General features: G+C 46.0%; 1 protein-coding gene and 1 non-coding gene across 5 annotated transcripts in view; one reads left to right on the top strand and one right to left on the bottom strand.

Moving 5' to 3' along the window:
- jar (Myosin heavy chain 95F jaguar) overlaps nt 1-22,156 on the bottom strand; it is a 207,026-nt gene that overhangs the window by 19,367 nt on the left and 165,503 nt on the right. The gene's annotated exons all lie outside the window — the stretch shown is intronic.
- Nucleotides 7,792-7,864, top strand: TRNAT-CGU (transfer RNA threonine (anticodon CGU)). Its single transcript has one exon. It is a non-coding gene; the product is annotated as a tRNA-Thr (tRNA).

The following is a 22,156-nucleotide window of genomic DNA, read 5'->3' as shown; positions in this document are numbered from 1 at the left end:
CATGGTCCAACGTCCAGAAAGTTTGTACTTTAGACATGCATTGTAGGCTCCCCAAACCTTTTGCATTCCATACGCCCTTTCATGATTTTGATGGGGACGATGCTATGCAGTTGGTGCTTCTTGTTGGTGCCACTACACTGCACTGTATCATCAGTGCACGTGGAATGGATGTCCATGGGCATTCCCATTTTTCTTGCTGGACATCGATTGATTGTTGGTACTTCATAAAATGGATGCTTGCGCATGAAATGTAAATTTTTTTCAGGACAACAAAACGCACAAGCAGTGAGTGAAGTGAAAGCAGAGTGTACGTGCACCCAAAACTTTGGTGTTGCAGATTTCGAGTGTTGTAGACTTCTGTTTCTAACTTTGCAAAAGTGATCGAAAAACAAGGTACAGTATGTGGAGGAGTTAACTGACATGTAGCAGGAAGAAGGCGCATGGAAATTATGTGAAGGCATTATGCTTTCATTATGAACTACCAAACGTTTCAAAATGGCAACAAACTTCACGTTTACAAGTTACTGCGTGGCCTCTGATACTTGACGCTGAATCTTGGAGGCCATGTGCATCAAAAGCAAGGAGCCGGAAGCACACCATACATGTCGCACTAAATGAGAAATTATGTTTCAAGACATTATAAAAGTTAAACAATTTAAACAGATTTTACACAGCATTATTGTCCAATTATTAATTAGTCTCATAGTCTTGTGCCTGTCATATGTCACCATAAGCGCAGCAATTGCAAGCAAGCATATGGGGGCATGTGTGAGCTTGTGTTGCGGTGCTGATGCTGTGACACTTCATTTCTTATTCTCATTATATCTGCAGTGGTGCCCAGTTGTCATCAAGCACATGCTTTTCAAGGCATGTAAGCGGTGTTTCTTGTCAGAATAATATTAAACTGAGCCAATTGGTGCATGGCTTAGACGAGTTTGTACAGGTGAACTGCAATCACAAACAAATGGTAATCAAGCGACATTATTGTCTTTCTACCTTTGTCCTGGGTTCCCGTTAAGCTTCTCATATTCGTCTTGGTCTTTCTTGTAGTGTGCTTCCAGGGTGTCTACCGAGTTGACATTTCCGAATTCCCTGAGTTTTCCAGGTTTTCCCCGAGTGCCTTTGGAAAATTCCCTGATTGACACAGAACTTTGTTTTATGGTACAACCACCTGACAGCATGTCGCTCGATGCTGTCACTTTCTAGTAAGCAGCTAAAAAACAAAAAAAAAACAACTTAATCCAGTTTGAATAGTAAGGAGTAGCATTTATTTTATTCAAAAAGAAATCAGAAGGGAGGGATTAGCAAAATGCACATTGAATAAAATACCTTCGAAAAAAATGGTAAAACTCATTGCAAATTGAGTTGAACATTTTCAAATACGAATAAAAAGGAGATGCATACAGAAAGAAATATTTTCGAACATGCCCTTCAGTCACGAATTATGATCTACTGTCTATACATGTGTGAAACATAGCTGGTGCTTGAAACTCCGCTGAAAGTAAATCAGGGCGGTGTAATGACTCTCAGCATTTTATGATGAGACATCATAATTACAGAGTAACTGAATATTTAAATATTGTAAATTCAGTCGTGTCACATTTCTTCATAAAAATCATTAAATCCCCCGCTCGAATTACATGCAAAAGTAAGTAAGGGCTAAAATCGACACAGGCACATCTGAAAAAGCTCTGATTGCCTGTCAGTACACTTATTAGCCACAACGGTGCTCCTACTGTGACAGGAGAGGGCGGGTGCACGTGTGTAAAATTAGAGACATTTAGCTTGTACGCTATTCCGGTAAACGGGAGCGGTTTGGGCGGATTACCGGATGGTCGGGGCGTAAACGTGAGCGGCCGGAGCGGTGAAGTCACCTGGTGTTGTAGAGCTCAACCAGACAAACGCATAGCTAAAACTGCAGTAACTCACCATATCCTGCTTCGCCACTCGTGCAAATTTTTGGCAGCGGCGTAATTGTGAACACGATTACGCCACTGTCGAAAATTTATGCCAGCAGCTAAGCAGAATATAGTAATTAGCTCTGTGATTGTGTGGTAGAGCTTTGCGCCACCAGTTGGCGCCACCAATCTGGCCGCTCACGTTGACGCCCCCGCTAAACCGGAAAACCGCTCGCGCTTGCCCGAATACCGGACACGCTAAAAGTCTCTATTAAGGAATACATACTGTGTCCCGTGACAATTTCCCCTTCCTATGCTTGTTAAGCTTCACTGCAATGTTTTTTATTGCTTCACCGTGTCACACAACTGTACTGAGGCGAAACTAACTTTCAGGAACCCGCATTATGGAATGCGCTATGCTTTCCGAGCTTCGAAGCCAAAACTATTGCCGACAGCAGAGAAATGAAGAAACACGGCACCCAACCAATGGCAGGAAGCTTAATAGCGAACATCGAAGCAGCTAGGCGTAGTGTTGCCGCAGTGGTGCCTACGGCTGCCAACGGATCTGAGTGCGATAGCGCCGGTTCGAGGCGGCGAGGTAATCAAAATGGCAGCGGTGGTGGCTTTGATTAATGCCATTTCGAACCTGCGGTCATGCAGAACGTCCGGAAAATCGGAAGAAAAAGTTCTAAGTCCGAAATTTCAGACCTTCTGATACATTGACTCTATGGGGTACGTGGTGGTGCCGCGAAGCCGTCCAAATTATCGGGAATCCGGAAAGTCAGTCGTTGGCTCTACACTGGCAACTCCTCCAGCCAACGACAGGGCGTCAAAGTCGATTCGTTACGATCCCTGTCTGTTACTCAAGCCAGCATTACCGCGACTTTCGACCCTTTCAATAAAATTACAGGTAATTTTCCCCGATAGAGGCACAAATTCTCTGAGTTTTTTCCAGACTACTAAAGATCCCCGAGAATTCCCAGTTTTCCCAGTCACCCTGTATAGAATGTTGACCCTTTCTTATTAAGGAGGCATGCACTTGTGAAAAAAAGGAAATTTTCTATTAGGTGACCCATCATATGACACCGTGAGTCTCCCCACAGGGTGGTATGGGCATTTAGATCTCCTACTAGTAGGTAAAGTTCAGGAAGTTCACTGATGAGGTACTGAAATTCTGTTCTGTGAAGTTGGTAGCAGGGAGGGACGTAAACGGAAGTGATGGTCACCAGCTTATTGAACAGCAGTGCTCGGACGGCAACTGTTCAAGGGATGTTCAGAGTTGTAATTGCATGTAGGCAACACTTTATCTGCTATTATCGCCACACCGCCAGATGAGGCGTAAGCGTCGCCGCGGTCTTCCTAAAAAATGGCATATTGTGTAAGAAAGTGTGTCTGTATAGGTTTTAAGTGTGTTTCCTGGAGACATAGCCCTTTTAGACTTAGTTTATAAAGAAGTTCTTCACATTATCTAGATTGCATAGAAAGTCCCCTGACATTCCACTGCAATATCTGTGTCCATATTGCCTAAGAGGATCGTGCTGTGTGTCCTATATATGAAAGCTGAGTGAAACTACAGAGCCCTTGTTAGGATTGGCCTGCAGCTATTTCAGCCCGCTGCAGGTGTGTCAATCGATCAGGGGTGGGGTCGCGCTTCAGAGAACCAGCGAGGACAGCGCTAACCAACCGTGAACTCCTTTTGGAGAACTGCGGACTACGTCCGCTCTGGAATTTAGAGGTGTCGGCTGGGGTCAGGCGTGACCAGCTGACTACGGGGACGCAAGACAATGGATACCACAACGACTGCGCTGCAAAGGTCGCCGGCCCTCGGAGAGAGCGCTGAAACCTGTGCGGCACGTGTGTGTGAGCCCTCCTCCTCCAAGTCGAGAGCCCGCCTCCTCCCAAAGGGCGGGTCATCTACAATGACGTCGAACTATGACGTCGAGCGGAGTGCTTATAAGCGGCTGTTGTCGGCTGCTAGTGTTGTGCTCGTCGTCGTGCTCTGTGCTCGAAAATGTACTCGTGAGCTGTGTGCTCGTAAGCTGTGTGCTGTATGTTCATCTTGCGGGCTCTATTTGGGAGTCACGCATAGACTGTGTAAATGTAAATACTGCAAATAAATCCTGCTCGCCTACTCCTGTCGCCCCAAGTTCCTCCGATCGTCCTACAAGCCCGACTCCAAATCTTACATCTGGTTGACAGCGGTGGGAACTACCTCCAACTCTTACACCTTTTTTGGGCCCTGTGATACGGGATTTCTCTCTTTTTTTAGTTTTTAGAGTGGTTGAGAGATTCCCGCCGCTCCTTTGGTGCTTGCTGCACCGTCTGGCAAGAAGATGTGTCCATCGCCTCTTCAAGGGCGCTGGACACCCACTCTTTTGAGCTGTTTGTTCACCTTGCAGGCTTTGCCTCAAGAGATGAGACTCTGAAAGCCACCAACCCAGTGGTGGATGGCCTCTTCAGGGACGGTGGAGCAGCACTGGCTGCAGCCGCCTAGGGAGTGGATGGTGTCGTTGCCGGCTCACTGTGTGTGGAATGGACAGCCGCCAGAAGCCGTTGTGGCAGCGCCCCCTGACGCACCACTTCAGCAATGCTGTTCTTTGGCATGTATGCTACCTACCTGCATGCTTCCTTGAACTATGCTTTTCTTCACTTTCATTGTAACTATTTCAATTTCCTTTTTCCAGGATAGACACGACCGTGAGTATGTGATGTGCTCACCATCATGGTTGATACAGCGTGGAGGGTTGTTGCATGCTTCGGAGGTATACTCATTGTTACTACACTTGGCACATGTCAGGTGGCCTTGACAGTTTTGTGAACTGTGGCCAAACCTTTGGCACTTAAAGCATCTCAGAGGATTTTGCAAGTAGGGCCTAAAAGGAAGTTTGATATACCCAGCCTCAATAGACTCGGGCAGAACGCTTGAGCTGAAAGTAAGTATAAGGTGCTTGGTCTGGATTTCTTTGCCGTCATACTTTAATTCGTTTCACATTGGAGACATTCTGCTCACTGAAGCCCTCCAAGAGCTCAGCCTCAGTCAGCTCTAGCATATCATACGAGATAATGCCACATGTGGTGCTCATAGTACGGTGTGGGGCCATTGTTACCCAGGCATCCCCAAATGACACTACAGTCGACTCTCGATAATTCAAAGCCGCATAATTGGAAGTTTCGGTTAATTAGAAGTGAAGTGCTGGTCCCGTCAGTTTTGCATGTAATCCAATGGAAGAAATCGCTCGATAATTCGAAGTCCTCATCCAGTAATATTGTTTAATTAGAAGTTAATTTTCAGCTGGGATCCTCGAGGTGACCGTCATTCTTTGGTAGAATGTGAAATTTTTCAAGTGCTGCAACAGCTCCGTGCTCCGTGTTGGTGTCATCACCACCGCAGCCGCCCGCAATGCCGTCCTTCTTGGAGCGGCGCGATTATTCATTGCTACGGTTGCCGTGGCCTCCGCGATCAACTCCGGCGGGAGGCGAAGTGGCTCCCGCCAAACGCCATGCGCGGCTGCCGCGCGTGACCGGAGCTGATTGCGGAGGCCACGCGGTGCCATAGGTGCACACAGCGTTGCATACTGGCAGTGGCGAGATTGTGCGAGATTAGGCTTGCAGCGTGCACAGCGTATGTTGAGGCGTGTGTTTGTTGAGCGCCTTTGTGCGGGTAGCTCGTTGGCTAGGTTGTTCCACGGGTGATCCTACACCTTAGAATTTACCTAGACGCACAGTTGATAGCCATGGCAAACTGTGGCTCTCATCGCATGCTCGACCTGGGAACGAAAGTCGAGGTTTTGAAGGAAGTTGAGATGGGAGGTGCCGCCAAACAAGGCATAGCACGGAAGTACAGGATCAAGCCAAACATGCTCTCAAACTACATCAAGAACAAGCGCACAATAATGGATGCATTTGAGAACGACAAGTTCAAGACGTCTCGGAAGCGAATGCGCACCGGCGCTTACCCAGAGTTGGAGAAGGCTCTGCTGGTTTGGATTAGGGAGGCCAGGAGCAACGCATTTCCTTCAGGCGGAGACATCGTTGCGATGAAAGCCCGAACGCTTGCAGCAATAGAGAGTTTTATTTTAGGGGATGCAAGCGGCTTGCGTACGCAAGAACTAGGGGCGACGGTACTGTGCATGCGCAGACCACTACATCTCCTTGCATCCCTGGGTTGCTTGGCCAGCTGAAAACATCGCTGCCCCTAAGTGGTCACATTTAGAGTCACTGGAAAAAATTTCCGAGTACCGCATTCGTTTTCCCCGCGCCGCCAACACGTTCATTGGCCCAACTGTACCATGTGACTTCTGGGGTGCCATATACCTTCCAAGCGCCGGGTGGGCCGGCTGAGTTAGAGCGCAGGCAGCGCAGGTTCTCTATGTTTTTGTTTTTTTTTTGAGTGAGTGTGTGTGTGTGTCCGATTGTCGCGCTCGCATTTGACTGCAAAAAAATCATGCCTGGCTGCTGCGCCTTCGGATGCAGCAACCGAACTGAGTCTGGAAAGACTTTTTTCTAGATTCCGACCGGAAAAAATGACCGAGAGCGTCGTTCTGCGTGGTTACACAGAATCGACCGGGAGACCTTCAAGCCTACAAAAAACACCCGCGTGTGCGAGGTATAACTACACCTTGCTTGTGCTTGTCGGCACTGTTCTAGAAGATATTTAACCGAAGTGCACGCGGTGTCAGCGATGCTACGAAAATAGGAGTTCATTGCAGGAATCGTTCGCGTCTTGCAAGCTTGAGGCAGGTACAAGTGCACGCGTTTGTTGCTCAACACACGCGGTCATTCCGTGCTCGTGGCATGCGAAGGCACACTTGTCGCGCGAGAATTCCGCATCCTCACATGCACCAGGTACACGCATGATTTCTCCACGCACGTGAGCGCGCTCTCGCCTCGAGTCACTCGACCCATATGGCACTTGTTTTTTGCAGATCGTGACGATTGCAGTCAACAAAAAACATGGTCAATACGAAGCCCATGATACTTCCTTTTTTCCACTTATCTTTTGCTCATTTATACATACGCATTTCAAGCTTGAAACCAATGGCCAGGTGATATTCACAACACATGCTTCAAATTTTGAGCTTGTAAGCCGAGCACATGCAATGAACTGAAGTCAGCATACATATTATGTTTTATGTTGAAATGCTACGGTGCATACCCAAATAATGTAGTGCTTGATGCATAACAAGAAATACAAAACAGCAGAACACCCAGTAGCTTTAGTTTCACTCTGTCACTATGCATGTTACATAAGCCGCTCTAAAAGCACAAGAATTTCATACATCGCCCATATCATAAGAAGCCAACATTGACACCAAGGACAACAAAGGGGAAATTACTTGTGCTTAATAAATGAAATAAAGAAACGAAGAAATAATGGAAATTAAAGTGGATGAAAAAACAACTTGCCGCAAGTGGGAACCGAACCCACAACCTTCGCATGCGAAGGTTGTGGGTTCGAATGCGAATGCGAAGGTTGTGGGTTCGGTTCCCACCTGCGGCAAGTTGTTTTTTCATCCACTTTAATTTCCATTATTTCTTCGTTTCTTTATTTCATTTATTAAGCACAAGTAATTTCCCCTATGTTGTCCTTGGTGTCAATGTTTGTTGGCTTTTTATGATATGACTAATAAAATCGGGACCTTCGGTTAACCCCCTTTCTTCTCGTTTATTACATAACGAGGGTCTCGAATCCGGCTACATTGATGCCTTCAGGTAGCATATGTGGGTTTATTGACCAGTTGCCTTCACCCAAAAAGATCACGTTCTCGTGACACCTGCGGCAAAAAGGACGTCCCACGTCCGCCGCCAAGGTCTGTGTGTGGTGGCGCTGGCTAACACTCCCACGGTTCTACTAGGACACATAAATACCCAAGAAAGTGGATGGGAAAACAGCGCCGCGGTAGCCCAATTGGTAGAGCATCGCACGCGTAATGCGAAGGTTGTGGGTTCGGTTCCCACCTGCGGCAAGTTGTTTTTTCATCCACTTTAACTTCCATTATTTCTTCGTTTCTTTATTTCATTTATTAAGCACAAGTAATTTCCCCTATGGTGTCGTTGGTGTCAATGTTTGTTGGCTTCTTATGATATGACTAATAAAATCGGGACCCTCGGTTAACCCCCTTTCTTCTCGTTTAATACATCGCCCATGTAATTTAGAAAAAAAGAAGTGCTGCGTCACTAGCGGGCGTTCCTGCGTTTTTTTTTTTTTTTTACACAGGCAGCAAATCTTGGCAGTCTAAGAAAACAGTCATACATAAGTTGAGCAGCTGCCCATGAACGCACTAGACAGCCGCATTCATAAATGGCAATGTAGCAAACTCTCGCTCATTATCAGTGTACAGAAGTACATATAGGTACGTTGCTGTAATCACGCAAATTGCTCATATTGGCCTTCCGCAAGATTTAGTTCGCAAAATGGTCATCGAAGTTGGTTTTTACGCCTGCTGTGCACAGATCGTCTTACAATCATGGCCAAACACCGGTGTGCACATGGCAGTCGCAGTGTGTCGTGCGTATACGGCGGACAAAGTCGCCCTGCAGAATCGAGAACGCGCGGTATCCGTTTACAAACTAAATGTATCCGATTTAGCTTGTGAAATTATACAATGAAAGTATGTGCCTGTGACACTGTCAGGTGTTAGTTTCGTCCTGCTTGGAAACATTCAATAGAAGCCGACGGCGGTCCACGATGTTCATGTCCAAAAGCACAAGCTTGCCTCATTCCGGCTCGAAGTCACGGAATGTTTCTTTCGTAGCTCGCTTCGCGGAAGGGGAAAAAAATGCGTGCATAAGCTCCCGATAGCAGCGCTAAGCTGCTGCCCACAATCGTAGCGCAGTTCCAGCAGTAAACATGATCGGCGTGCAAATAAACCACCGGCTGCATTACTTCGCACAACATAACATTTTATTTTCGTTCTTAGCAACCATTATATCCGGGCACAAAGTATTTGTACTTCAATAAACACTCAACCCGATGTGTCACCGAATATCAAGCTCTTCCAACACGGCGGCCTTCCAGCAACGCAGTCGGCTTGGAAGGTATATGGCGGTGGCAGCTCAGTGTTGCCAGTCAAATCCCGACCTTTGCGGTACTCTAAAATTTTTTCCAGTGACTCTAGTCACATTACCCACGTGACTCTCACGGTGTAGGAGAACTTACGCGTAGCTAGCGGGTAGATAATCTAATACATCTTTCGCCAAGTGTCAACAGACGTCGTTTTTATATATATTGGAGAGGTTTAGCGTGTCCGGTAATCAGATAAACGCAGTTGGAGCGTCGGGGAGGAGCCATAAACAGGAGCGGCCTGTATGGTGCATCCACCAGGCGGCGCAAAGCTCAAATGGACAAAAGCAGCTAATATTGCTGTAACCGAGTCTATTCTACTTCGCTGCTGGTGTAAATTTTCAGCAGCGGTGTAATTGTGTTGCTGCCAAAAATTTATACCCGCAGCAAAGTAAAATACACTTGGTCACTGCAATATTCGCTGTTTTTGTCTGTTTGAGCTTTGCGCCAACAGGTGACTGCACCATGCAGACCGCTCCCGTTTATGGCTCCACCCCAACGCCCCAGCCTGCGTTCACCTGAATACCGGACACTCCAAACCTCTCTGTTAATTGCTTTTAATAAGAATAGTTTTATGTGCTTTACTTCATATGCTTGATTTCATGTTTTAAAAAATGATAACGCAGCAAGGATCAGACGCTGATGGTGCTGCGAGCGCATGCGACCTCAATGCGGCTTGCGTTTGGGGCCACTAACCTATAACGTGTTTCCGCTTGCGTACGCAAACGCACCCAAGCGCTAGGGGCCCCAGCGCCTTGCATCTCCTAAACTAAAACTCTCTAATGTTGGGGATCGATGACTTCATTTCGTCAGGTGGATGGCTGATGTGCTTTAAAGATCGCCATGACCTGGTCTTTAAGAGTGTGTGTGGTGAAAAAGCGTCCGTTAACCAGGAAACATGCGCCACGTGGAAGGACGGAAAGCTGCGTGAATATCTCGGCGAATACAGACCGGAAGACATCTTCAATGCAGATGAGACTGCACTCTTCTATCCGCTTCTACCAGAGAAGACCCTGACATTCAAGGACGACGATTGTGCTGGGGGCAAACGCAGCAAGGAGAGTGTCGGTGCTGATCGCGGCAAACATGACTGGCATGGAACGATGTCGCTTACTTGTGATCAGGAAAGCCGCCAAGCCGAGATGTCTTAAAGGCGTAAAGACACTGCCTGTGGGCTATGAGGCGAACAAAAAAGTGTGGATGACGGTCGAAATCTTCATGAGCTGGATAAGCAAATTGGACCGCAAGTTTGCTTCTTCGAATTGCAAGGTGTTGTTCCTTGTCGATCACTGCAGTGCTCACGCGAATGTGCCACTCTGCAAAATAGGAGGCGAGCCTGCTCAGTGCCATTCACATGTTAGCGCGAGCATGGGATCGTGTGAAGCAAGAAACAATCGCAAACTGCTTCAGGGCTTGCGGTTTTGTGGCAGCTTCTTCGGAGGATGCCTCTGCAATTTCAGCAGAGGAAGCGTCAACAAGCGAGCTTGATGGCACTGATTTTGGTGATGCTCTCGGGGACGTCGATATTGAAGTTTATGTCGCCGTAGACAAGGCGGTCGAAACGTGCAGTGCACTGACAGATAACGAAATTGTGGAGATTATTCAGCCCCAGGAAGCGACCCAGGAAAGCGACGATGATGTTGAAGGCGAGCCGCAACCTAAGGCTGCCGATGTAGCTGCGGGCCTTGCTCTCGCGGAGCGCTTCTTTGCCGTTGAAGGTAACGTGGAAGAAGCGTTCCGCCACATCTACAGCCTGCAGAACTTGCTTTCAGCAGCGCGATTCGGCAAGAAGCAGAGCAAGATGACCAACTATACTCGCTTTTGCTACAAATAAAGTGCTGTTCTTGTGTTTTGTGCTTAATTGGAAGTTCATTTAATTCGAAGTTTTTTGCGGTCCCCATGAAGTTTGTATTAACGGGAGTCGACTGTATTTGGGCAGTTTGTCATATTGTTTCTGATTGCGGAGCTCCAAGAGGAGATCACCGCTTACCATCCTCATCACCTTATAACCTGGACAGAAAACTTTTGTTAGAGACTTTGAATGTCTCAGTTCGTCTGGTTTTTCAGAATGAATTACATAAGATCGAGGAAAGTTCTGTATTCGGCGTGCAACAAACTGGAAGACATCTTCGGTGCATACTCGTTTTTACAGATGGGGTTTTCGGCAGTGACGCCACCCACCCACCAAGGAACCCAATGTGGGGACATGACAGGAGAAACTGCAAGGGAAGCCCTGCCAACGCCAGCTGTACATCGCTGCCATAACCAAATGTAGTACAACCAAGACTGGTTAGGCACACATGGTTAACCCTTGCTGCCCAGGAATTTGGAAGTGAGGAAAGAGAATAGACAGGAAAGAAGATACAGCAAAGGAAAAAGAAAAAGTGTGGAGAGGGGGACAGGAAAAGGTGACTGGTGATTTCCTCCAGATGGGCCGTCTATGTGAAGCAGAGGCCAAAGAGGTGTGTTGCCTCCACAGGGTCCGAACTTAAAGGTCCGAACTTAAAGGTCCAAATACCTCGCATCAGCTCAACCCCCAGGATCCCCCTTTCCCCAGACACGGCTACACGCAGGAGGGTCCATCCCCATGTGCGCGAGTCCATGGTGTCGCAGATTTTTTTTCTTTCCTGTAGCCACCTCTAAAATGTAAGAGACTGACTGAGAGCAACATTCGGTGTGCAAGATTCCGACGTACCAGACTGGCAGCAGCATCCGAGGCACATTGCCATGCACGCCGTGTCTCCAACTTTTGCTGCATGCCGGGCGTCCGAGCTGACACTACAGCATGGCAGTACGCCTCAGATCCAGCTGCTGTTTCGGCATGTGAGATTGCCGTATTGGAATGCAGAATTGTATCTTGTGTCTCCCTCATACTTTTGTCGCACGTAAGGCTGTCCAATCGGGCGCTAAGGCACAGCAAAACACCTCAGATCTAGCTGCTGTATTATACCGTGTCTCCTACTTTTGACGTGCACTGGGCATCCGATCTGGCGCTATGGCACGGCAAAATGCCTTGGATCTGGCAGCTGTTCCCGCGTGTTGGACGCTGTAACGGACACCAAATTGTATTGTGCCTCCTGCGACCATTACGCAAGGAAAAGAACAAACACACTTTTTCACTGTAAAAGTAGGGGGTGCATTCACTGCGCGAATACATTTATTATGCGAGTAAATACGGTAAGTAACACAGATGGCTGGATGGGTAAGTTAGTTGAGCACGATAAGGCATATGATGCACGTAAAATAGATGTGGACACAAGAATAGAATGATGGGGGACACACAGCGTAATATCTGTCCCACTCATCTTTCCTGCCCCCATTTATTATGTGCATCATACATCAAAATAAGTAAATTACGGCGCATATCACATCACATTTGCATTACTAGTGTGTGGACATACAGTAAAACCTTGTTAATTCGAACTCGGTTAATTTGAAATACTGGTTAATTCGAAGGTTTTCTGCAGTACCATATATTCCAATGTAAATTTGACTGAATAATTCGAACCGGCGGCCTAGGCCAACCCAGTTAATTCAAAGATTTGGGGTGCTATGCGGCAATTCCCAATTCCCATTTCACCACGAACCCGACAAAATGACAGCCGTTCAGAGCCACGAGGCGACGCCATGTAGCAATTGCGATTATTTATAGACGAAGCACCTGACCTGTAATACTGCTAGCATCAGTCCACGGTACACCCCGCACACCGCTGAAACGCGCGCCTGCAGAGGAGAAGACGTGCTTTACTGCAACGCAGCGGGCAAACCGGTTTTTGTCAAGTGCTCTCGTCCCCCACTCCGTATGCTCCTTGCTGTCGCAGTGGTCGCAGCATCAGCGCCTGTTCCGTGCCGCTGTCACTGGCTGCCGTTCTCCCATTCTCTCTCCGCGCCTGTGGCGACGTGTGTGCGCGCACCGCCGGTCTGCATCGCTTCTTTGTGTGCGGTGGTTAGGGGTGTTGCAGCTAGCGTGTTTTTTTTTTTTCTGAACTGTGTAGAAGTGCCAGTGAGTGAAGATGCCAAAGTATAAGACTTTAACACTACAGCAGAAGTTCTGCTTGATCCAAGAAGCAGGTAAGAACACGTGTTCCAAGACTGAGTTGGCTGAAAGGCACAGTGTGCCCCTCTTGACGTTGTCCACAATGTTGAAGAACAAGTCGAAGGTACTGGAGGGCTATAGCAAGACATAATCTTCGAAGCGGTTGCGAGTACGGGCTCCCACGTACCAAGATGTGGAATCAGCTTTACATCACTGGCAGCAGAAAGCAAACGCAGTCTACCTTCCCGTCAATGGAACGAAACTGCTGGACAAGGCCAACGACTTGTCTCTACAACTTAGGCACAAAGAGTTCAAGTGTAGCAATGGATGGTTCAGCCATTTTAAAGAGTGCAATAACTTGACCTTCGTAGCCGTTTGTGGTAAGAGTGGCAGCGCAAATGCAAGTGTCGCCGACGACTGGAAGAAACACACATTTGCTCCGTTGCTTAGCAAGTACGGAACAGACGATGTGTACAACCTTGAAGAAGCAGCCCTTTTTTACAAGATGCTGCCCACAAAAATGTTCGCAGCGAAGGAGACCACAGTCAAGGGTCAAAAGCAGGGCAAGGAAAGAATTACCGTTCTGTTTGGCGCAAACATGTGCGGTAAACATAAGCTGCCGCCACTCGTAGTTGGAAAGAGTGGGAAGCCTCATTGCTTTAAAAATGCATGGCTGCCGCCAAAGGATTGCTTACCTACCGGCATAATAAGAAAGCCTGGGTCACAGGTGCAATATTTGAAGATTATGTTTGGCAGCTTGACCGCAAGTTCGCGGCCACAGGCAGGAATGTACTCTTCATTGTTGATAATTGCCCGGCGCATGGTGACATCTCGCATCTGAAAGCTATCAGGATGGTATTTCTTTATCTGAACACCACGTCGATCTCGCAACCAATGGACCAAGGCGTCATTCCCCACACGAGGAAGATTTACTGCCACATCCTGCTGAAGCGCATGCTCCTTTGCTACGACAACGGCAAGAAGTACCTACTCCATCGACCTCCTCGGGGCCATATGTCTTACTGTGTGTGCATGGAAGCAAGTGGAACCCACTTTGATCACGCGGTGTTCTGAACACGCTGCCTTCTCGAAGGAAAGCACCGTCGATGCTGACTATTCATGTGCACTTGATGAAGAAGGAGCCGAGTATTGCGACCGCATCAATGCACTCTGTGCAGAGGATAGCGAATCCGGTGCAATCGGCTTTGCCGAGTATTGGAACTTTGAAAATGATCAACAAACGTGCTACTCAGACTTGAAAAGTGAAGCTACCGCTGATGTGACTATGTGCGATGACAGCGACGACAACGATGCTAACGAGCCCTCCCAAGCACCCACTCTCTGGGAACTTATTGGATCGCTGAACATTATCTGCAGTTTTGTTGAGTGCCACGGTGGAAATTCTCAAATGCTGCATGTAGTTGGCCAACTAGAAAACATGAGCCTTGGAGCCTTGAACTACAGGATGCCGCAAACCAGCATGTCTGATTACTTTAGGTAATCCAAAGATCGCCGAATAAAGATAGCGCATTCCTGCAACGAAATTGTTTGCCTTGGTTGCATTTCTTTGTGTTTTCGGTTAATTTGAAAAGCAACTTAATGCGAAGATTTTTTGCAGTCCCGATGACTTCGAATTAACAAGGTTTTACTGTACATTTTTTTTACAGTGCTGCTACCTGGTGCCCAATAAACTCTTGCAAGTATGAGGTGGTGTCAAAAAGTTCTGTGACTAATTTCACAACGTACACAGTTGCAGGTAGCACCAACCCCGATACGCCGGAGCAGTGCAGGAAATCGTCCAGTTTGAATTAGGAGCTCAGTAACTGCTGCCAGTCTGACAACCTCTGTCTGTGACCTTATCAGAGATTGCAAGCTCGAACACAGAACAAATGTCAAGTTCCGCATGAAACTGAGCAAATCTATCACAGATGTTTGATACGCAGCTATGACTCAAGTGGGGGGCTTTGTGTGACACGCAATTCAAGGGTAGAAGAATGTACTGGAAACCGGCGTAGCGATTAGGAAGACCAACAAGCTCAAGCCCCGAAAATGTTGAAACAATGTGGCACTTTGTGCATGTGGACAGCCAAAGAACAGCCCTGTACATTGTTGCCATTTTCGGTATCGTGTATGGATTTGTGTGGTCAATCCTAACATGGAATTTGAACATGTAGCGTGTTGCTGCCAAGAGAGCTGCTGATTCAAGAGCAAGAGGAACGTCACGCCAAAGTCTGCCTAGAATACTGTCAGCTTTGCTCATGTTGAGGATCATTACTAGTGACATAACTCGAGTGCACGGGTACGAAACAAAGCAACAGTCTTTGCAGTGGATGAACCCATCATTTCTCAGAGTGAAACAGGTGAGGAAAGTCCACAGCTCAACAAAGTGTGTGCTTATGGTCTTTTTCTATGATCTTGGATGGTAGCGCAAAGTGACACGGACACAGACTAGAAGCAGACAGGACAAGCGCCAACTCTCAACTAACAACTGCTTCTGGTCTGTGTCCGTGCCACGTCGCGCTACAATCCAAGATCATGTTACCGTACCAACTCGCCCAACTTTCTATCCTTTTGCATTACCTGTCTTTTTCTACAATAGCAGCATTGTGTATCAGGAATTTGTGCCAAATGACCAGACCATCAAGAGGTAGTTTTACTGCATTTGAGTGTGTCTGGGGGAGTAAATTCCGCCAAATTGGCCTGTAGTGCCCTCCCTGGAGCGGTGCTTAGAACCCGGAACACGCGTGCCCAAATGAGAAAGAAAATAAAGACAGTGAAGCCACGGCTCGCCGTTTTAGTCTGCCGTTGCTTCGGGTCAGCCGTCTGTTTCCTTTGCTCATGAGGCATGAGCCTACAAGTGGTGACCCAGGACGAACACAATGACTGATCTGACCAACCCTCCACAGAACAGGACTCGCCCACAGGATGTCTCACTGCTGCAGCTTCGCCTCCCATCCTTCTGGCCCCAGAACCCGCAAGTTTGGTTTCACCAGATCGAGGCACAATTCTGCCTTTACTGCATCACCTCTGAAATGACGTGCTACTACCATGTCGCCTCAGTTCTTCATCCGATATTCTCAGCAAGCTTTCGGACATTCTCGCCACCTCCACGGGTGCTACACCATATCAGCACCTCAAGACCAAGGTGCTGGAGAGATTCATGCTATCGGAACACATCTGCCTCTAGAAGCTCCTTACTGAGGAGGACCTTGGCGACCGGCGCCCCTCCCAACTGCTACGCCGAATGCGAAAGCTTCTTGGGGAGTGCAATGTGCAATTACAGAGCAAATTATCAGGCCATAAATAATGCACTATCTTCGTTTATTGGCGTTTTCCTTAATGGCTTTGAACACCATAGTGCACAAACTAATTGGAACATGTTCACAGCTATAGTCAACCATCTAGCTGAACAGTACATTCCTCAACGCACCATTACAACTCACGCAAACTCTCCCCAGTACAATAATTGCATTAAGCGTTTATCAAATAAAAAGAAGCGTCTCTACCGCATTAGAAAGCTTTCACCCACAGCTGAACGCTGGGCATCGTATACTGCGGCGTCAAACGCATATGTACAAGTGCTTAAAGACGCCAAAAAGCACTTCGAATCACAGGTTTTCCCTTCAATGCTTACCACTAATGTATAAAAATTTTGCCGTGCAATTATTCCTTCGACTGACAACAGCCTTGCCTTAACCCGACTCTTCCGGTGTTCCAATTCCTTCCGACCTTTCTGCCACCATACTAAACCATACATTTTCAGAAAATTTCACAGCCACATCCAGCACACATATGCCAAGTACACAGCACCGTAACTGTGTTACCACGCCTTCCATAATTGTTGCTCCATCCGGTGTCATTAAGCTTATTGATGGACTATGCATTCATTCTGTTGCCGAATACGATTGTATTAATTCGAAATTTTTAAAAAACACTTCATATTATTCTTCCATTATACTATACAAACTTTTCCAGCAATCCCTTGACCATTGTACGCTACCCAATGAGTGGAAAATAGGCAAAGTGATTCCAGTGTATAAATCCGGCAGCAAAGCATCCCCTAATAATTATCGTCCCATCTCTCTCACCAGTACATACTGTAAAATGCTTGAACATATTATTTTTACTAACCTGGTTCATTTCCTTGAATTGAACTCATTTTTTACGTCAGCACAGCACGGTTTTCGGAAATCTTACTCCTGTGATACCCAATTAATATCATTTACACATGCACTACACCACATTCTTGACAAATCATCACTAGCTGATTGTATATTCTTAGATTTTTCAAAAGCATTCGACAAGGTGTGTCACAAACTATTACTTCATAAACTAAAACAACTTAACATAGACGGTAACCTTTTGAAATGGATTGAGTGTTTTCTTCTCAACTGCTCGCAATTTGTTTGTGCTAACGGCATTAACTCAGTTTTACAGAGGTCTGTTCAGGTGTTCCACAGGGTTCCGTCCTTGGACCCCTACTGTTCCTAATTTACATTAATAATCTTCTCTCGCTTATCAACTCCCATATCCACGTATTCGCTGATGATTGCGTCATTTTCAGAGAAGTTACCAATGCTAACGATATTGAATTACTTCAGTCAGACCTTACCTTTATAGGGAACTGGTGCAATGAATGGTTAATGGAACTCAATATTAACAAATGCGAAGTCATGCGTGTTTCTAGGAAAACATCTACAATGCCGTCGTACTACATTAACAACATGTCGTTGGAATCAGTTTTTTTATATAAATATCTTGGTGTTCACATCACTTCTAACCTAAACTGGTCTCTTCATACTGAGAACATAATCAAAAACACTAATCGCATGCTTGGCTACCTACGTCGCAACTTTTTCAACGTACCTACTAATTTGTAACTTTTGTTATACAAAACATTAATATGGCCCAAACTCAAATACGCGACTCCGGTATGGGACCCTGCTTATGAAAACCTAATCACTGACCTCGAGATGGTTCAAAATAACTCTGTACGTTTTATTCTTGCTAACTACAACCACACAGCGAGTATAACTAACATAAAATCTAATCTTTGGCTCCCGTCGCTGGCATCTCGCAGAAAACTGTCTCGTATTGCCCTCTTCCACAAGTTGTACCATCACCATACTCTACGAGATCACCTCATCCCCCATCCAATTTATGTATCCCGTGGCATTGATCATCAGTACAAAGTCGGTATTTTGTCATGCAACACAAAGTTTTTCACAATCATTCCTGCCACGAACCTCGCGTGACTGGAACCATCTTCCCGCAGAAGTTGTAGGCCTTATTAATTATGAGCAGTCCCGTGAAGCCTTAGCTAATGTTGTATATACAGGTGCCATTTAAACACTCATGTAACCAACTGTCTTTGTCTTCTTTTTGTATTTACCACTCCCCTTCTGTAATGCCCTTGGCCCTGAGGGGTATTATAAATGAAATGTCCCCACCCACTCAACGTTAGGTCAGCTGTCTCTCTCCTTTGCTCCTGAGGCATAAACCTACAGGCCTGACTTGTGCATAAGAGATTGAATGTTGTGCAATAACAGTGCATCCTGTCACAGAGCTTTCCTTACGCACAAGTTTCTCACTGGAAACAACATGGTCTCTCTTTCATACCCACCGTACTCATGAGATCTGGCTCCTGCTGACTTCACTCTCTTCCCACTTCCATTCTAAAGTACAGTGCGAAATGCACATGGGCTCAACACACTTTGGAAAGGAGACCTCCAGAACACATTCCAAAAGTAGCAAGAATGCTGTGCTACTGTGAATGCAGGGGATAGTGCTTAAATGCAGATAAACTTTTCTTGAAAGCAGAGTTGGCCTCGAGACTTTGGCACCACCTTGGTACTCTGATCACTAATTACCTTTCATGGCACATGAATGCCGAGTCTAATTGGAGAAAGACATAACTGATGAATTATGCACATGCTACTCTGTGCAAGGAGAGGAGAAATAAAATTAAGCGGAAGAAAAAAGATTATGGTATCGTAAGGCATAAAGATGAGTGGATGAAGATATCCTAGAGCTTGTCAAATATTAATTATAATCATAAATTGACACAGTTGTGAGAAGTTAATAGTTAAATGGGCGCTTAATGGTGCGAAAACGGCTAAGGCTATGCTGCGCCAAACACGAGGTGTTTTAAAATCCAGTTTATGAAGGAAAAGGCTGTGTTAATAATCTACATTTTATGTAAAAATCCAGTGTCGTCTAGAAATTTACGGACGTCACATAATGGGACTAGCGGATCATCACCTAAAATTAGAGCAGGGTCTAAAGGTATGTGTAGTTGATATAATTTGTGCAAAAGTGTTCGTCTGTGTGTTTCAATCTGCGTACATGTGAGTAATATGTGCATAACTGTTAGTGGCTGTTGACATTTCTCGCATGTCGGTGTGTCTTCTTTCGTAAGTAAGTAATTAGGTGTGAGGTGTGTGTGCCCAATGCGTAGTCGGCATAAAACTACTTCAATGAACCGCTCCTGATGATAGCATGACTGCCACTCGCCAACTATGGGTTTCGTGAGATGTAGCTTGTCGGCACAACGGTCCCATTTGCATTGCCATTTTACCGTTAAGGCTTTTCTAATTGCACGGATGCTATCTTTATATGGGAGTGTTGTGTTTGTAATGTCTTTGTGCACTGCCATCAATGCATATCTATCAGCTGGTTCGTTACCCAGTATCACAACATGGCTTGGGACCCAGCAGAAACGAATTGACCTCCCGTATTCGTTAAAAGCCACCATGTTTAAGATGTCTCCTATCAGGGGTTCACACTCAGATTTCAGATGTAGAGCCTTCAGTGTGCTTAAAGAATCTGAGTATATGACTGCATTTTTGTGTATCAGCGATAATCTTTTTAACAACAACCCATATAGTGAAAACAGAGGCGTGTTGTGGCAATCGAATACTTTTCTCCCAATTTTCTGTTACGACCCCCACACCCACGTGTTCTTTCGTTTTGGAGCCATCAGTGTAATATTGCATGTTATTTTGATATTTGTCCTGAAGAGCACGGAATTCTTGTATAATGTGTTCATGTGGAGTGTCTCTTTTCTTTGCATGTGTTAATGTCCAGTCGCACAACTGTGTCAAATCGTACCATGGGGCCAACCATTGTGGTTTCTTGGCAACCTGGAGGACTTCATGGGGAATGTCATAATCCCGACAGTATTGCTCATACCGCAGGACAAGCGGCCTAATCACGTTCGGTTTATTTGTGTAGTATAAGCATGAGTTGGACTGTGTGACGATGTTGTAGCATATGTGTTGCGGTGATGACTGAATTCTGAGTAAGTAAGAGAATGTGAGTAATGCTCTGCGCTGCTGTAATGAGGATTCATTACATTCAACATATAAACTTTGAATAGGCGACGTTCTGTAGGCACTACTTGCCAGTCGCAATCTAAGGTTATGTACTGGATCAAGTCATTGGACATAGGACTGTCTGGCTGAGCCGTAAACCACGGAGCCGTAGTCTAAAAGGCTACGCACAAGAGACCGGTAAATACGTAAAAGACAGGTTCGGTCGGAACCCCAGTGCTTATGAGATAAAACTTTGAGGATATTCAATGCTTTGTTTGCCTTAATCCTTAGTGTTTTAATGTGGGATAGAAAGTTTAGTTTTTTGTCAAAGATTACTCCTAAGAATTTATATTCTTGTTTTACCGGCAGCGCGACATCATTCAATTTTAAATTCGGGTCTAAGTACAACCCTCGTTTTTGCGAGAATAGCACTGTAACAGTTTTTTGAGTAGAGAAGCGAAAGCGCTTTTTCTCAGCCCACTCCATTAGTTTATTAATTGTTATCTGGAGCTGCCTTTCACATGTTCGTAAATTTGAGGCGCGGCACGCTATTTGCAGATCATCGACGTATATGGAGTGCATAACAGAGGGGGGAATGACTTTGCTAACAGGGTTTATTTTTACCATAAAGAGTGTTGTGCTTAGTACGCAACCTTGTGGCACGCCGTTTTCCTGGATAAATGTGCACAAGAGAACATTGCCTAGACGGATTTGGAATGCTCTGTTGGACATAAAATTAGCGAGACAGTTTAGCATTTTGCCGTGGATTCCTAACGCAGCGAGGTCACGTAAGATCCCGAATCTCCACGCGGTGTCATACGCTTTTTCTAAATCGAAGAACACTGCCAGGCAGTGCTGTTTGTGTACGAATGCCTCACGTATTTCGTGTTCAAGTCAGACAAGGTGGTCTGTCGTTGAACACCCTTTTTTATAGCCACACTGATGAGAATCAATGGAGTTCCATATATGAAGCGTGAAAGTTAATCTGGCATTTATGATACTTTCATATGTTTTCGCCAAACAGCTTGTCAGGGCAATGTGTCGAAAGCTGCTTGGGGATGTGGGGCATTTACCTGTTTTTAAGAAAGGCACAACTATTGCGTTTTTCCAACTTTTTGGCAAGCTTCCGGATTCAAATACTTTGTTAAAAAATTTAAGGAGAGCATCTACGGATGCTTGGGACAGGTGTGCGAGCATGGAATAATGAATCCGGTCAGGACCTACTGCAGTTTTCTTGCCAGCGCAGAGAACCCTGTTAAGTTCTTGTACCGTGAATGGAGAGTTGTATTCATCCCTTGACATACAAGCAGTTGGTAGCTTCTCCTTTTCTGCTGACAGTTTGTATTTTAAGAACGTGTTTGAATAATTAGCCGAGCTAGAGATGTTTTAGAAATGTTCCCCAAGTATATTCGCTTGTTCTTGTAGTGTTGTCTGAGTGCCTGACGGCGTAAGTATGGGTATCGTGTATGATGAGTAGTCCCAGTTAAACTTCCTTACCTGTTCCCACATCCTTTTGGATGTGACGGTGCTATTAAATGTAGATATATATTTCTGCCAAGACACCTTTTCCACCCGTCTCCGAATGTATCGAGCTTTCACTTTGGCTTGTTTAAAATTTAGAAAGTTGTTATGTGTTGGGTACCTGCGTAAGATTCCCCAGGCCTTATTTTGCAGCTTTCTTACTATGGTGCACTTATGTGTTGTGGGGGTTCCACTCTGCGTGCGGCTAGGGCTGAAAGCGAGCTCCGGATCTAGCCCCACGCAGTCGCTCCATGGTACTCCCAACCCGTAGCACGGGAATCGTGGCTACGCCGGGTTCGGACGAATAAGGCAACCAGCGATGTCA

This window comes from Dermacentor albipictus, chromosome 5 (assembly GCF_038994185.2).
Source record: "Dermacentor albipictus isolate Rhodes 1998 colony chromosome 5, USDA_Dalb.pri_finalv2, whole genome shotgun sequence".
In the NCBI taxonomy this organism is placed as follows: Eukaryota; Metazoa; Arthropoda; class Arachnida; order Ixodida; family Ixodidae; genus Dermacentor; species Dermacentor albipictus.
Note: the sequence above shows the minus strand (reverse complement) of the source record. Positions and strands in the feature narration are given on the sequence as shown.